This window comes from Phalangium opilio, unplaced genomic scaffold (genome assembly GCF_054372755.1).
Source record: "Phalangium opilio isolate 3A_F unplaced genomic scaffold, DU_Popi_V2 ptg000206l_1, whole genome shotgun sequence".
NCBI lineage: Eukaryota > Metazoa > Arthropoda > Arachnida > Opiliones > Phalangiidae > Phalangium > Phalangium opilio.
The window spans coordinates 601,423-619,882 of record NW_028324216.1 but is presented as its reverse complement, the minus strand read 5'-3'; the positions used below and the strand labels follow the sequence as shown (position 1 = coordinate 619,882).

The window sequence follows — 18,460 nt, the reverse complement described above, 5'->3', positions numbered from 1 at the left end:
GTACTAGGCAATGCATACATTTACGGTGGTGATATTTCCAAGCCATTCCCCAAAAATAAATCTGATTTAATAATAAAAAATAACAAAAGAACCTCATTCATCTCGATTTTATGTAAAACATCACGTAAACCATTCTCCGAAATGCGATACAAGACACGAGATAAAAAACCTTCATACTGTATTTCTTATTCCATCAAATCACGCTATAACACGCGAATTATTTCTGTTCTAGACTAGACTAGACTAAACCCCGAAACTAAAACCGATTAAATACGTCATTACTTGCTTTTATGATATAATTCATTAAATGTTTCAGTAACGAGACGTATATAGCTATATTCTTTACATTAGGTAACTTATTACAGAGTGAACTGTGGAACTACCGAAGAAGTACATGCTGCAGCTGTGGGATGCATTTGATGAAAGGTTCTATGGGAAATCAACTGAATTTTGAGAATCGAAAATGTAACTCTATAAGCAGCCGATTTTGAATGACCCCCAGAATCCAATAGAACCATCCATCCCACTCACTGTAATAATTAAAATCCCTTTTTGGGTGGACTTACCCATGATGCCATTTATTTTCGTTAGATGGTTCCGAAGATGACTCTCCCTCAATTTAAGCAGACGACAACGTGAGGTCACGTTGACACAAGGAATTTTATGGACAGACTGTGTTACAAACTCCAGATTAATCTGCAATTAAATAAATGGAAAGAAAAAAATAAATAAACTAAAGAAATACTTAAATAATTAAAAATAAATAAAACGTTATATTTTTTTAAGCCTTGGTCTAACACAGCAGCACGTTAAAAATATTACACCTGATCTACATGTACCTATTACCTAAGTGTCCCACACTTAGTTAAATTCAGACAAAGAGTATTGATAACATTAAGTAGCCTGGTTGGTCTCCTGTAGTGTAAATGGTATCAATACTCCTAGTCTGAAAACTTTGTATAAACTTCAAGCTCTATTTAAATATATTCCTATTTTGAAATACGAGAGAACTTTCCAGAAATAAATGGATATATTTGCATTTTTAACGGAGGAATCGACTTGAACTAAAAGCAGTTAGGCTTTCGCAGCCTCTACGTAGCTTTAACTGAACATTTATTATTAAAATATGCAGTCGGCGATCAAATATTTGATTCCGATGAAACCGGCGCTTTTTTTTTTCGCTTTTTATATTTAAATAGTCGAAAATATTATTATTATAACCACACCCCCTTTTTTAGAGTTTATTGACCTATTCAATGACGTCATCAACGTCAAGAACCCGAGATGTATGAATAGCCCTTCTTAAAATCCCTAATGAACTCCTGATGGTATTATTGAATAGCCCTTAATCTATGATTTACTTGAGTTCAAAGGTCGTTTTAGAATTTCCAATATGGCGGAGATGCACACTTAAGCCCAATTCTATCTTTTTCAAGTTTTCAAGTCTTAAATGGATTCTTGGAAAGGGGGATATAAGATTAAAGTGCTGGTTATTTAGTACCTGACAATATTTGGGGAAAAAGAAAAATTATTTTCTAAATCGCATCTGTAAAAAATAAATAAATAATGGTTGAAATAAAGACTTAAATAACGAAGTACCATTTCTTATTTTCTTGCTTTTTTCTAAGTATTTATTTTGGGGTTATAAAAACACAGTTTAGTGTACTGGGCAGGCGCACTTGAAGGTGTTTCTTATAAGTCTGCATACCATAAATTAAGGGAGACAGTGTTCTTTGGGAAACGATTTTGAGTCGAAAATGTAATTTCTATACTTCTATCACCTCCATTTTGTTTACCACAAGGAACAATGCTGTTTTCGAGTTAAGATTGCACTCAGAGTATTTTACGTATGACCTTTTAATTAAACTTAATTAATAAACTGATTAAGACAATGATTTCTAATTTAATTACGGGATCATCCTTATTGCCTACCCCTTTCTTTACATCTTAAAGGTCTATTGGTTTGTCCATTACTATAGGTGACTTCAGTAGACTCATTTTATTTATCAAGTGCACTTGAAGCAGAAGAAAAAGTAGTAAAAGCATAAAAAAAATAAGGAGAAACTAAAGTAACCTCCTCCATCCCATCATTGAAGTCCCTGACAGATTGAGGTGCTAAGGGTCCAACTGAAATCAGTTCTTCTTACGCTCCTTGAGAGATGATGTTACCCCCCCCCCCCAGAAAGAGCCAAGGGCTAGAGAGAGAGACAGAGAGAGAGGACAGACATTGGGACCAAATCTCAAGCCGATAAAAAATGAGGTAGTCAATCCTAGGTGTCACTAAGGTACGAAAGGGAATTGGACCCTCATTCTTTATTGTTGAAACTGCATGCTGACATTGACTGTCGAGATATACCAATGGATTTATTACCTACTGGGCTGGTAATATCAAAGGCAAATAGACAGAACGAAAAGTATAAAGTAGCCTCCAAAATGAGCCTCCAAGGTTGGGTCTAATGCTATTCCTATGGAGTGTATGTTTGTGAATATTTTCCTCAATTTCTTGGCCCCTTTTCACTCGATCCCCAAATTTTTAGTATGGGTGGATGGGGGGCAAAAAGGACTATAACATACTCAAAGGACATCCCCGTATCCCTAGTAGAACCAGAGTTATGAGCCTCCAAAGTTGGGTCTAATGCTATTTCTATGGAGTGAATGTTTGTGAACATATTGCTCAATTACTCGGCCCCTGTTTTCTCGATCCCCAAGTTTTTAGTATGGTTGGATGGGGAGCAAATAGAACTATAACATACTGAAACTACATCCCCGTATCTCTAGTAGAACCAGAGTTATGAGCCTCCAAGGTTGGGTCTATTGCTATTCCTATGGAGGGGGTATGTTTGCGATTATTTTCCTAAATTACTTGGCCCCTTTCCACTCGATCGCCAAGTTTTTATTAGGGTTGGATGGGGGGCAAATAGGACTATAACATACTCAAAGGACATCCCCGTATCTCTAGTAGAACCAGAGTTATGAGCCTCCATATTTGGGTCTAATGCTATTCCTATGGAGGGGGTGTGTGTGTGAACATTTTCCTCAATTACTCGGCCCCTTTTCACTCGATCCCCAAGTTTTTATTATGGTTGGATGGGGGGCAAATAGGACTATAACATACTCAAAGGACATCCCCGGATCTTTAGTAGAACCAGAGTTATGAGCCTCCAAAGTTGGGTCTAACGCTATTCCTATGGGGGGGGGGGTATATTTGTGAACATTTTCCTCAATTTCTCGGCCCCTATTTTAGTCTATCTAGTCTGAATGGACTTGGTTAAACAACCCATTATTTCACTACCAAAAGAACCTCAGGCCAATGTATTGTAAAGAAACCCAACTTGGTCGTGGTGGAGGTGAAGGCGGTAGAAAAACAGCGAACACTGCATATTTAATCTAAAAAGAATTCTTCAGTTGTTAAAATATTAAGTTAAAAGCCTAAGCTATTCAAAAACATTTTTGGGGGCACCACCAGTCCACCATACCAGTCATAGCCACAAGGTAAAAAATAAATTTGGTATACACACGGATGCAAGTTTTTCTTTCCTTTTTGGGCAAAACTTTTCAAGCGTAAAACCCAGGAAGATGAAGTGAGGAAGCAAGGTAAGAGATGCGGAAGTATACAGGACCAACCAACTCTGTTCTGACAGAGAGAATGTATCAAGGGGAGTAGAAGCAAACATATTCTGGGTATAGGTTAAGTAGTAGCAGGGATGATTTAATTTTAGAAATAGGAATGGTCCTGGAGAACGGGGTTAGTATTTACTTCAGTCAGATTCATAGACCACCCAGTCCCTCCCTCCAACACGCCGTAACGAAAAGTTTAAATCATATCTTATTGGTTGACTCACTTAAACTATACGTTTTGATGACGTTGCTGATGCGGGGACGGCGAAAAATACTACGTAATTCCTTTTTACCTCTGTCGCTTACTATGACCCGTCCGCCTGTTCTTTCATACCCCCCCCCCCCCGTTCCGTGGAAAGGGGGTCCGGGACTTTGAAGCATGCGCGCCCAGATTACTAGTACTGTTCTCAATTCCTACTTCTAAAATTAAATCTATCCCTGGTAGTTCATAAGATATGTTCATATCCATAAGTTTGTAATGTCTGGTAACTTAGAAACTGGAGCTTGTAATTTTTAAGTGATAGCCTAGGTAGGTCATAGATTCGAGGTAAAGCGACGTACGCCTGATGCATGAGGCGCTGCTGTCAAAGGCCTAATTAGTAATGCAGATTAAATAGCAAGATGGACACGGGAAAAATTAATGAGTAGAATGATTATATTTTATTTGCTTCAATTGGAGATTAAATTTCTTCGGTAGGCAACGTTTCCTTCGCTATATTATCTCTGTCCCAATGCCCAGAAGGGAAGCGGTTCAACGAAAGACAGCAAGAGGGAGAGACAGAGAGAGAGAGAGAGAGAGAGAGAGAGAGAGAGAGAGAAACACTTATAATAGAAATGCCTAAAAAAATAGGCCAAACCCCTAGCGAACAAAAACTATAAACTGAAAACATATAGGCAATGGAAAAAGGCCCTTAAGGCAAACCTAAAAAGCATCCCTTATATACTCGGTTTCACCCTTGGAATGCATGGAAAATAACGCATTACCAATATTAAAAAACACATATTTAAAGATTGAGACGACTATATACGAATGATGCATACAATGGAAACATAACGCTATTCCATCATAGCTATACTTGATGGTTTGGAAACTTCAATAAACCTTTTTTAAAAAAAATGATACGTCAGTCTTCTGGTCTATAAATCGTTTCCGGAGATATGTTAGGGGGCGGGGCATAGTTTTATCTGGCAGCATTGCAAGGCAAAAATTTGCATAGACTAATACGTGAAAATATTTCAAATGTTTATGCAAATAAATGTTATTAGTTGCGAAAAATTATTCTACCATTTGTTCAAAGAGCCATAGACGCAACAACAATTAAAAGGTTGCCATTCGTAAACAAAACCTTACTTTCTAATTATAATTATCTATTTGCTATTGATATTACCAAGAAGTGATATCTAGTTTATTAGGGAGAAGGTATAAGATGCCTAAGTATTCGCGCGAGCCATAGTCCCAGTCCCCCTTTCAAAATACAAGGGGGGGGGGACGTAAAAGGAGGCCATCAGGCTATTTCGCAGCCTCTCCTCAGTCGGAAAATATGACTGTAATTTTCCCGTCATTCGCGTCGCGCTGACGTGAGTTTTCAAGAACCAATGAGATGCTGGTAGTTGTAATTTAGAGGCGGCGGGGATTAACTCCGGACCTACGTAACGTTTGGACTGGAGATAAAGCTAGATTATAAATGTGGAGGCGAATTTATACCTTCTCCCTGGTAAACTAGATATCACTTCTTGGTATAACTAAGAAACACCACTCTAATTTCCAGCAATTAATTTAAAACATATAAAAAAGGCTTAGCAGTCTTTGATAAATCAACGCGAAAACCAAATTTTCCTGAATCTAGGATAATTCAATCGTAGCCCCAAACCTATTAATTGAACCATGATGCAAAACCCCAACCAAAATGTGGTTGATATTCATTGATATCACTCATTATACCTTAAAGCTACCCTTCTAGCCTTCAACAACGCTACAAACTTAGTTTGATACCCAAAACCGGGGTTTTAACCTAATCACGTTGGTAAAACTCAATCGGAATCGCTGAAAACTTGGAAATACAGAACGGGGTGTGATATTCGCAATAATTGATGTAATGAAGGGTTATTAAAAGAAAGGGGATTAACCGGTAGACGGGGTGTAACTTCCATAGCCTTGCGCTTATTAAATCAAATTACTTAAACACATCGAAAAAGGGAGAGATTTCTATTCGCTCCAGCAAATATTTGGACGAACTCGAAGCTTTTGGGGCAACCATCCAAGCAAAGACGCTGATGGTGAAAGAGTCAGCGCTTTCAAAATCGAAATATTGTCGATAGACACTCTTTAACCTACCATATTACCAAGATGGGGTCCTTGTAAGTTTTCCACCCATAGTTTAATACACACATATTTTACTAATGAACCCCAACTTGGCTATACCTCAACCGCAATTACGTCCTTTTGCTTTAAATACCAGTATAACTTGACAGTACTATAAAAGGCAGGGTCTACCCTATCCCTTTTAACCCTTTACACCCAAGTATAATTGATTAACACCCCCATATTGACGTATACTTCACATTTTTACCAATAAAGGTCCTCAGGAAGTTTTGAAAAGGGGTTTTTCCAATCGTTTAAAATTGTCACGAGCTATTGAGACGATAGACCTTTTCGCGAAGCTATCTTACTACCCTTAACGACTGTATCTTTTAATGTAGTTAAGGGTAGTAGGGAAACAGCTCGATTTGTTGACTAAAATGGTCCATCGAAGATTGGTGGGTATCGGATGAGATGATGATGACTTAGTAAGGAAGGTTTTCCAGGACTTTTCTACCAAATTAAAAGAGTTTGGGTTTGATCTGATCTAAGGGGTTCGTTAACTTTGGGGAGGACACGCCCCCCTCCCCCTTACTGGTTGGTTTTCAATTAGGGTTAGCGGTAGTTTTTTTTTCTTTGGTACCTTTTTTTTTGGACATCTGAAACTTGGGAAACTTTTTGGGGTGAATTGATGATATGTTTATACCTTTGGAAGTTAGCTTAATTACCTCCTCAATATGAGGGTCTGTTTGTTGGCCATTTTTTATTTAATTCAGTGATTAAAAGGGACTCTAATTAGTTCTCTAAACAGGTAGAGTGATTTTACTACCGCGATATAGCGCTTTTCATACCCAGAATATAGTAGTTTTCTCCCCAGAATATAGTAGTTTTCTCCCCAGAATATAGTAGTTTTCTCCCCAGAATATAGTAGTTTTCTCCCCAGAATATAGTAGTTTTCTCCCCAGAATATAGTAGTTTTCTCCCCAGAATATAGTAGTTTTCCCCCCAGAATATAGTAGTTTTCTCCCCAGAATATAGTAGTTTTCCCCCCAGAATATAGCAGTTTCCCCCCCCAGAATATAGCAGTTTCCCCCCCCCCCAGAATATAGCAGTTTCCCCCCCCAGAATATAGCAGTTTCCCCCCCCCCCCAGAATATAGCAGTTCCCCCCCCCCCAGAATATAGTAGTTCCCCCCAGAATATAGCAGTTTCCCCCCCAGAATATAGCAGTTTCCCCCCCACAATCGAGTAGTTTTCCTACCCACAATATAATGATTTTCCTACCCACAATATAGCGTTTTTTTCTACAACAATATAGTGCCTTTCCCACCACAAAATAGTAGTTTTCATGCTATAAAATGATCTGAGATCCAATTTTTATTCGGTTAATAAATCGAATCAAGCAAAACGTTTGGGATTTCCTCAAAAAAAAAAAAAAAAAAAATTCTATTTCTTTAAAGAACCGACGAATAAAACAATAAAAATGCAAAGAAAAAAACCCTCAAAGGTTCAATTCCCTAACAAATACTAATTCAATAAGAGCATAAAGATAGTTAAGGAAACCTCCACCGTCAGGGAAAACAGCCCAAAAAAATAAAATCACAGTTGTTCGATCAAAACTAGAGACTTAAACCTCTAAAACCCTTTTCCCCATAGCTACAGAAAGAAAATCAAAAATTGCATTCTTGCAGCTAGGAAAGAGTATAAGGTTTGGAAATTGAAACGCTAAGGCAACAACCCTTACAAGCTTCTGTCCCTTTACAAAAAAAGATCAAAAAGAGATGAAAAAGCTAGGAAACGAACGGCTAAAGAAGGTAATTCCATGGGATATGAGAAACTCCAGCATGACATTTCACTCAAAGGAGACGAGGCAGTCGTCATGGAGACAGGCATTCCGAAATACGAGAGACTTTTTTCCTTCTTAAAGAGATGTAGCACGAGACATTCCGAGCTCTGTTCGCACCTTGCCTCCAAAGGTGAATCTAAAACTGTAGCCCTAACAGCTATACACGAGTATGATTTCAATAATGCATTATCACCCTAAATCTAATCTACTTTACCAGCCACCAACAGGTGTTAATTTCACGTCTATCACTATAACTAAATCTAATCTATGCTTGCTAATAATTACTCCAATTGAAGAAATTAAAATATAATCATTCTAACTCATTAATTAATTTTTCCCGTGTGTCAATTACGCTGCAGGCTCAAAATTCAACATGAATTAACAAATTATGTCACCAATCACCAACTGAATTGGAGCAGTTGTTGGCTACTGCTATTTTCTGCAGCAGAGTATAGAGGGAAATTAAATGTGATCAAAAAAATAACTGCATACAGTAATATGCATAATATTAAAGTAGATCTGATTACAATCACTGATTGCTTGGTCAAATTGGTCAACAGACAAATTAAGAAGAGAGAGAGAGAGCGAGAGAGAGAGAGACAGAGAGAGAGAGAGAAGAGAGAGAGAGAAACTAATTAAGACTTGATTGCAGTTGGAGTACGTCGTTAATCATACCAGGAATACCATACACTCAGTGCGAACAAAAGCCTTAAAGGTCTGAAAGGGGGGGTCGAAACGGGGGGAAGGAAGAGATCATCCCTTAAAGGGTAAAGCCCATTTCCCGCTGGTCGCCATCGCCAGCCACCATTTCTCGGAACGAGCACCGGCTGTATCTTCCTTTTTACAAAAAAAACCCGAGGAAATGGAAAAAATACATTGGGTTCCAGAAGGCAAGGCAGATGAGAAGCCTGCAGCAATACCATGCCATACCTTTTGGCTTGGAGAGGTATAGCAAAAAAAGCGTTTCTTTAAAACCACTCTAGAAAGTAGAAGCCGTGAAAATTCTTAGACCGATTTTGGAGCAAAGCGGGGGTTGCCAGAAACCTATAAAGGGGATTTGCTATAACCGCGATTGAATCGAAACCAACGCCAACACACTCCTGCCCTCAGGGTTACAGAAAAACCGAGATATATAACAGAAGGGTATAATAGAAGAAGTGTGACACTCTTAATACTTCAGTTATGAAATTACATGGTTACAGGTTTAGTGGTTTATTATGGTATGATGTTAGGAAGAATCATGTGCTTACAATTACTCGGCTTTGTGTTGTGGTGGTACACTTCCCTCGAAGAAGAGAAGTATTATATACTTCTGTATATAAGTTTCCAAATTCCAATCCCGGCAAAAAGAACATCTTTCATTTTTCCCATTGCTATATCTATATGCGGTTTCTGATGACAATATTAAATCCCCTGGATTTTACCAGCAGAAATGTGTACACATCAAAGATGGGTGGGTATACGTTCTACAGGTATATTATGAGAAAATTTAAATTTATATAAATTTCTAGCACTAGTCTGGTTTTAATATGAAGGTGCGTTCAGTTTAACTGTTTTTTACGTCGTCATAATGGTGCGTTCAGAAGCGTTTAGTGAAAAACGGGTTGTAAATAATTAGATTTAGTGATGAACGATATGGTATAAGTTAACAGATGGCAATACCGATTTCAACCGATTATTTAAACCCAGTGAAACCAATGATTAACCGATTTTTCACCGATTATCAACCGATTTCTCACCAATTATTCACCAATTATTAACCGATTATTAACCGATTTTTCACCAATTATTAATATTAACCGATTATTAACCGATTTTTCACCGATTATCAACAGATTTTTCACCGATTATCAACAGAGTTTTCTCCAATTATCAACAGATTTTTCACCAATTATCAACAGATTTTTCACCAATTATCAACAGATTTTTCACCAATTATCAACAGATTTTTCACCAATTATCAACAGATTTTTCACCAATTATTAACCGATTTTTCACCAATTATTAACCGATTTTTCACCAATTATTAACCGATAAATCAGCAAATAAACTCGAACCGATTAATCAATAAAATCCGATAAATGGACCTCAAACCGATAAATAGGTTAAAGTGCCATTTTGGTCACCTGTACCGATATCATATCAGTTTGGGTAAATCACAAGAAGAAATACAGTATCCAATCAATACAAGCCTATGAAGAAATTTCAAAGAAAAAAACAATGTAGAAAATTGTTTAATAATGTCGTTTAATAAGTTTTCGCTGTCATGCTTTTCAATAAACGTCAAAACTCATAGCGACATTCCAGCTTGTTTTACCTATGGGTAAAAAACCAACGCAACCATATGGGAACGAAAAGAGAAGAGGGAAAAAAATATATCGAAAGAAGTCTTGTAGAGTTGCTTTTCCGAGAGAGATGAATTTCCAAAGATCGATCAAACGTCATAGTGTCCACTCAACTATAACCAATATACTAAAAGGTATAGAGGCAATCATGGACCGGATGATAAATAATATCCCAAGAGCCTTTGCGGTATACTGTATCAATTTCGACCAACAAAAAATATCGAAATTCGAAAAAGAGTCTTCAAGTGAGCTGGAGAGAATTTCCACTTTTTAAAATGTAACAGCTTTTTTGTCCCGGGCCTAAGAGTCACTCTGGTATTGCAATGGGTTGAATGGGATGGGACTAAGGCTGCAAGGGTGGATTAGTTATTCGGGGGTAGTATTATTCTACTACAATAGTATTTTTCCTCCCATCTATTAATAAATTTCGTAAGCATGTTATTTTGTAAATGGATATTTTACATCAGTTCAGTGGTGTAGGAGAAAATTTCCCAAGTGGAGGAGAAAATTTCCCAAGTGCAGGAGGAAATTTCCCAAGTGCAGGAGGAAATTTCCCAAGTGCAGGAGGAAATTTCCCAAGTGCAGGAGGAAATTTCCCAAGTGCAGGAGGAAATTTCCCAAGTGCAGGAGGAAATTTCCCAAGTGCAGGAGGAAATTTCCCAAGTGCAGGAGGAAATTTCCCAAGTGCAGGAGAAAATTTTCCAAGTGCAGGAGAAAATTTCCAAAGTGCAGGAGGAAATTTCCAAAGTGCAGGAGGAAATTTCCCAAGTGCAGGAGAAAATTTCCAAAGTGTAGGAGGAAAATGATTATGTGTAGGAGGAAATTTCCTAAGTGTAGGAGGAAAATGATTATGTGCAGGAGGAAAATGATTACGTTTAGGAGGAAAATTACTACGTTTAGGAGGAAAATACTACCGTCCAATATCTAAGCCACAGTGTACGGAGTTACGTTTTAACTTTAACGATATTAAAGTAAGGCTTTAATAGTGTTGCAAAGTAAGATTGAAAATGGTAGCAAGGATCCCTTATGTCGCTTTTTAGGAAAGTAGAAAGTTTTCTAAGAGGATTAAAGTAAACGGGAGGGGAAAAAAAGATCCCAATAACATATCTCTAGCTTAGAAGACACCGCACTCAAAGCAATGTACTATTTCAATTGCATTACCAGCCCATAATACGAAGTAAATCAACTTCAGGTCTTACTACACCAATACCTTCGTATTCATTGCAAATTAAGGGTGAAACGAACTTATAAACTCCAATTTCTAGGCATTTTTTCGGACTCAAGTTAACTTCTAAGAAACGTAAAGCTAAAAACATCTAGCAAAAAAAAAAACACCTTACAAATTCTACGTTGCCCCAAAACCGAATTCTGGTCATTTTGATAAGCTTATAACGATACCGAACCCCCAGACCGAATATTGGAGTAGAAAAAGAATGAAAAAAAAAAAAAAAAACTTAATAAAAGCAATTTTTGCGGGTTTATATCGGAATTCTAAATCGAGGCAATCCCTGGCAATACAGAGCGACTTTTCGATATAAAACTCTGGCAGTTAAGAAGATACTTTATAGCAATATTTGTTAAAAGGTAAATAAAGAAGATATAACGTAAACAAACTTTAAAATACATTTCTAGCAGAGGTAAATAGAGATAATAGAAAATGCACAGGGCACTTCAACTTTCTCCCCCTATCTTCTTAATTTGTCTGTAGACCAATTTGACCAATCAGTGATTGCAGATCTACTTTAATATTACAAACATATTACTGTATGCAGTTATCTTTGTGATGATCACATTTAATTTCCATCTATACCCTGCTGCAGAAAATAGCAGTAGCCAACAACTGCTCCAATTCGGTTGGTGATTGGTGACATAATTTGTTAATTCATGTTTTGAATTTTGAGCCTGCATGAATGCGTAATTGACAAGGGAAAAATTAATTAATAAGTTAGAATGATTATATTTTAATTGCTTCAATTGGAGATTACTATTATCCCATAGATTAGATTTAATTGTAGTAGACGTGCGACATCTAGTGGCTGATAAAGTATATTTTCGATTATATTGCATGATTGAACCTCACTTTCCGTTTCTTATATATACACTTGATAATATCTTATATATATAATAGAAACATTAAAAGCTAAGTTTAGGGGCCATTAAAAACTGTGGTGGAAAACTTTGACCATTAAAAACTGTTGAATTTCGGTGTCCAGTCCAGTAAACATTTTAAAATTAGCAATAAATAAATAAATAAATAAAATAGCTTAGAATAATGTAGGTAGTAGGTCAGAGGTTGACCTATCAAAGATGTATAGTAAAGTTGTAAAATAGACGAATGAGAAAAGTTACAGTAACTGAAGTTTGCACAAAAAAAAAACAGAAAAAAAGAGATTGAACACGCCCCCTTTCGGAGTAAAGAATTTGGAGGAGGTGAAATAGATGGGAGAGAGAGAGAAAGAAAAAAAATTGGTCCATGATTGATAGACGCTGAAGAGCACTAGATGATCCTGAGCTTCCTTCCCACAAGTCCTTACTACTACAAAAAGAAAAAAATAACATGGTTTGGAGGCCGCGCCTCGTGCTCTCACTTATCAAAAAAGTTTTGGCCTCTTATATTTTCCCACCACTAGCCGCAACCTTAGGGTCAAACTAAAACTTGAGAACTGATAGTATCAAAGGCAAATAGGGATAACACAAAGTGCGTCCGTAAAGAGAGTTAGTACACGACATTCGATTCACGTGACCGAAAATCTAATCTACTTTACCAGCCACTAACCAGGTGTTAATTTCACGTCTACTACTACTAAATCTAATCTATGGGATAATAATCTCAAAGAAGCAATTAAAATATAATCATTTTAACTCATTAATTAATTTTTCCCGTGTTAATTACGCATGCAGGCTCAAAATTCAACATGAATTAACAAATTATGTCACCAATTACCGAATTGGAGCAGTTGTTGGCTATGGCTATTTTCTGCAGCAGGGTATAGAGGGAAATTAAATGTGATAACAAAGATAACTGCATACAGTAATATGTATATAATATTAAAGTAGATCTGCAATCACTGATTGGTTGGTCAAATTGGTCAATACAGACAAATTAAGAAGCTAGTGAAAGAGAAAGAAACGAATTAAGACTTGATTGGAGTTGGACAAAATACATCGTAAACATCATACTGGGCACTAGACCGATCAAAACGTTGAGAAAATGGCAAGTACACAATAATTCCAATTAGCTGTATGTATTCCTGGATATACAACCGCGGATAAAACCATAAGTTCATAAAGATATGTTGGCCATTCATAAGTTTGTAATGTCTGGTAACTTAGAAACTGCATGGAGGTTGTAATTTTGAAGTGAGTGAGTGAGGTAGGTCATAGATTCTTGGTAAAGCGACATACGCCTGGTGCATGAGGCGCTGCTGTCAAAGGCCTAATTAGTAATGCAGACTAAATAGGAGCTAGATGGAAGAAGTCCTGCAAAATTAATTAACCACCACCCAGTGTAGTAAGTACTTCAATCGACTCGCTTCCGTCGTTCTCCTTCTCGAACTAGTTATCTCGAGAACTGTAAGTCTCTAGGAGGTAGCATTACGAAGTGTCATACTTATCACGTAACATATCTAATATAAACTTATGATAAAACGAACGAAGGCACTGATACATTACGTGGGTGGATTGGATAACGTGTTAAAAATGTCTTCTTTTATTTTTGGAGAAAAGATAGTATATACCAAAGAAGAAAAGGGATCGAGGGTGTCTGGAAATTACTGCGTCTCTTATCTTTTGAGGGGCTTGGAAGTTTGGTGGGGGAGGGGGAGATTGATGGAAGAGCCATCCCTAAAGCAGCTACCATGATCCATCAGGCCATGGATCTCGAGCCTTAAGGCCTAGCTCTTCTTAAGGAGGCCAAGAAATCGACAGAACTCTATCGCTCCTCCAAGAAGTGATATCTAGTTTATTAGGGAGAAGGTATAAGATGCCTTAGTATTCGCGCGAGGCCATAGTCCTGTAGTCCCCCTTTCAAAATACAAAGGGGGGGGGTGAAAAAGGAGGCTGGGCTATTTCGCTAAACTCTCCTCAGTCGGAAAATATGACTGCAATTTTCCTCATTCGCGTAGGTCGCGCTGACGTGAGTTTTCAAGAACCAATGAGATGCTGCTGGTTGTAATTTAGAGGCGGGGATTCACTCCGGACTGGAGATAAAGCTAGATTATAAATGTGGCGCATTTATACCTTCTCCCTAGTAAACTAGATATCGCTTCTTGATATAACTTCGAAAGCCTCTTTGGAAAGAGATCTTTTGATGCCGAATTGAGATTATTATAACGATATTTTTGCCGGATACGGATATGTTTGGTTTTAACGGACCGGACATAGATCTATGTATGAATGGGTTTAGGTAAATATCGGGTGCGCTTGATTTATTACTTCGATAATAACGATAAGAATATTATAATTAATTCTATGTTTGTTTTCGTTTATAGATCTTCAAAAATGTTGTTATATACAGGGTGTTTCTAATATGATAAGTCTGGTGGCATAAATTGAAGTGGATGTTAATTCTTTGGGAATTCGATTTTGAGTCGAAAATGTAACATCTATACTTCTATCGCCTCCATTTTGTTTACCACAAGGGACACTGTTTTCGAGTTATGATTTGACTCAGTGTTTTAGTCTCCCTTGATTTATGCCACCAGACTTATCAGAAACACCCTGTATACACATACCCCTTGTCTCAAGTTGACTTTACAAAATTGGAATTTATTTGTGACAAAATAATTCCTTATCAGCAATCTTTATGTTGAAATTTTCCTAATCAAACAAAAATCAAATTATAGTTCGAACAAATTAAGAAAACAGATTTCCCTGAAATTTCCAGGTATTGTATTGTATTTTATTCCCATATATACATATTACAGTTAATTCTCCCTTAAAGTCAAATCAGTCCATGAGTTAAATATCCATGACTAATAATTATAATATCAATCCCCAATCAAAATATAGACCTTAATTAAACTTCCCAATCAAAAAAACTATCAAAACCCCACTGACTTAAATTCCAGGAGTTATCCATTACTAAACGAAACATAATTCTCAAACTTATCATTCAGCTATCAAAACTCCACCAGGGACATGGATCCCTTCCACATTGACCTTTGATAACCCCTAGAAAATAATTTGCCCTTCAAATATAATCTTCAATACATCAAATCAATCAAAAAATTAAACAGACACACAACTAATCCCCTAATTGAAACCACGCAAAGCGGCTTAAGAGTAGGCCCAATAAAATTCATTACCAATTTCTCTCCTTCGTTGGTTGGTTGGGCCTTATCTATCATCCAATAAAAAGAGTTTAACGAAAAATAGACCAACTAGCCCGAGAGCGATAAATCTTAACTCGAAACGAGGTCAGAGTTCATCTCAAACACTAACGAATATCGAGTGTATCCCTGCCTTTAATAGTACTGATTACCAACAACGTATCTTCATATATGACGAGAGAGAGAGAAGAGAGAGAGAGAGAAAGAAAGAGAGAACAGTGACAAATAGGAGCTAATCGAAAGGCGCTAATTCCTTCTTCCCCAATGATTTTCTCTCCGAAAAATTTCTGAACCTCTATAAGATACCCTAGGGTATTTGATAGACCTTTTCGATAGAAATATGAAGCGTGTTTACCACCCTGCGTTTAATAATACAAAAACAAAATTATTTGTATGTTAGTAACCCATAATTTAGTGTAAAATCAAGAAGTGATATCTTGTTTATTAGGGAACTGGTATAAGATGCCTAAGTATTCGCACGCCATAGTCTCAGTCCCCCTTTCAAAATACAAGGGGGGGGGCGTAAAAGGAGGCCTTCGGGCTATTTCGCTACACTCTCCTCAGTCGGAAAATATGACTGTAATTTTCGTCATTCGCGTCTATCGCGCTGACGTGAGTTTTCAAGAACCAATGAGATGCTGCTGGTTGATGCCCTAAACTGAATTAACGATTCTAGACTTTACAAACTTATGGTGGAACGTATCTAATGAACTTATGGACGGTTACACTTTAAATAACGACCTTCCATAGCTCTTATTTTGAATCGAAAAGGTCCATAAGGTAAGAGGTCGAAAAGAAAATCGAAAGAGCAAAGAAGCAAAAATAAAGATGTGGGAAAATGGGGATAGAAATACGTAACGGTATTATATTTCATCTTGAAAATTTACTAAAGATTAAGGCTAAACCTACCAAAAAAATAAAGCATTATTACCCTTTGCTTTGGTATAATCTTAACTTTAAATCAAATACAAGTGAGTTTGGCTTTAAGACCTCGTTATCCACGCGCTAATCGAAGGTTCTTGTAGAGGTCTGTTATTTTCGCTTTGCAATAATTAATGAAGTTAATGCGGGGAAAACATTAGAAAAACACCGAGTAAAAGGAGTAAACTTCATTCAACAGAGAAACGCGAACGCTTCTTTAAGAAGTTGCACGTGCGACGCTTAAACTGTATTAAAAGTTAATACTAAAATATATTTGTAGTATAAGGAATGCATACAGTTAATTGGAATCATTGTGTACTTGAAATTTTATCTAGGCGGGCTTTGTGGGAGGAGCTATAGACTAACCAATGAAACAGCAGTTAGACGTCAAAATTATAAAGTTCTCAAGCCAGGTATACCCACAAAACCCGAATTCATAGAGATTAACAATGGAGATATGATTCCTAGTAGCTGTATTTATTCTTAAATGCATAGATGCATGTACCAAGGCCCGATTTCCAAAGGAATTATTTGAACTTACGAGTGTTTTTTGGGCTTAGCGTCAAGTTAAGTCTTAGCAGACCACACAATTTAATCCTTAAAAATCCCTAGTTAGTATTTTAAATCCCTTAATTATTTCTTAAGCCTCAAATACATAAGCCATTAATTAAAAGTAAGTTTATAAATTAAAGTTTTTTAAATTTGAGTTCAGCCCGGGTAAGCTTATTAAAGGAAAAGTTCAGGTTCTTAGTGGCGTCTGCTAAACCGAACCCTACATTACATTTATATAATTAAATAATACCGGCGTCTGCTAAACCGAACCCTACATTATTTTTAATAATTTAATAATACCGGCGTCTGCTAAACCGAACCCTGCACAATTATTTAATAATTAAATAAAAACAGCGTCTGCAGCTAAACCTAACCCAGCATTATTTATTTTACAATTAAATAATAACGGCGTCTGCTAAACCGAACCCTGCATTTATTACTTATAATTAAATAATACCGGTGTCTGCAAAATCGAACCCTAATAATACCGGTGTCTGCAAAACCGAACCCTTCATTATTATTTTTAATAATTAAATAATACCGGCGTCTGCTAAACAGAACCCAGCATTTTTGTTTAAAAATAATTAAATAACACCATACATAATTCAAAAAAAAAAAAAAAAAATTCTGTAACATTCGAGAGCACTCTAAACCCATAACCGTTCTAAAAGTTAGGTAAGGCCCTACAACCTACAAGAAGCGTTACTTTTCTAAGCTTTCAAATCAAGAAGAAAAGAAATAATTTACGTCAAGTAATTTCTAAGCCTTGGTAAGAAGAACGAAAAGCTCTCCCTAAAAGACAATTAAGAGTATGGGAGTGGAGTGAAGTCAAGCGAAGCTGGCGGCGGGTTCCTCAACCGTCGTAAGTCCTTACTCCTTATAACCTCCCTCACTTCCCAATGTACCTATATACCATCTGTGAAAAGAGACAGACGCGTCAAACAACGCGTGGATGGTGAAGAAGCAAGGAACAGAAGAACAGGAAGCCCAAGCTGGTATGGGCTACTTGGAATAATTTTCTTTATATTGCCAGGCCAGACCAGTCACCAGAGTTTTCTTAAAAAATTAAAAAGTACTTGGGGCCTATAGTCGCTCTACAAGGGATGGGTATTAAAACTGAACTGAACTGAACTGTACTGTAATGGTAGAGGGGGCGCATAATGCGCATTCGAGATTTCTTTGTCCACTTGCAAATTAAAATATAATATCATATAATAAGGGATTAACGGTACGTGATAAATAGATCAGCTCGAGGAAATTAATTAATTAACGATTAGCGTTAATTAACACTAATTAGGGTACATCAACGGAATAAACTTCAACTGTGCTCATTCAGTCAACTCTCTGAATATTAATAAAGATCATAGGTACACCTAACGTTGGGGGGACGTAAGGGATCTAACTGTATTGTTTTCTGGATAGTGCATGGTGGTATATCAAGGTCGCTTAAAAGATCAATAACAAATATAGGGGAACATCAAGGTGCAGGTACGTATAGGCAATCATGCAATATCAAAAAAAAAAATAAAATAAAATCGACTTTACAAGCT

General features: G+C 36.9%; 1 protein-coding gene across 1 annotated transcript in view; it reads right to left on the bottom strand.

The window, feature by feature from the left end:
- The window catches only part of LOC149621393 (beta-1,4-galactosyltransferase galt-1-like), an 81,068-nt gene that overhangs the window by 21,918 nt on the left and 40,690 nt on the right, over positions 1-18,460 (bottom strand). Inside the window, exon 2 of the mRNA XM_089853811.1 lies at positions 567-696. The gene's annotated coding sequence lies outside the window, so the exon portion shown is untranslated. The remainder of the gene's footprint in view (positions 1-566; positions 697-18,460) is intronic.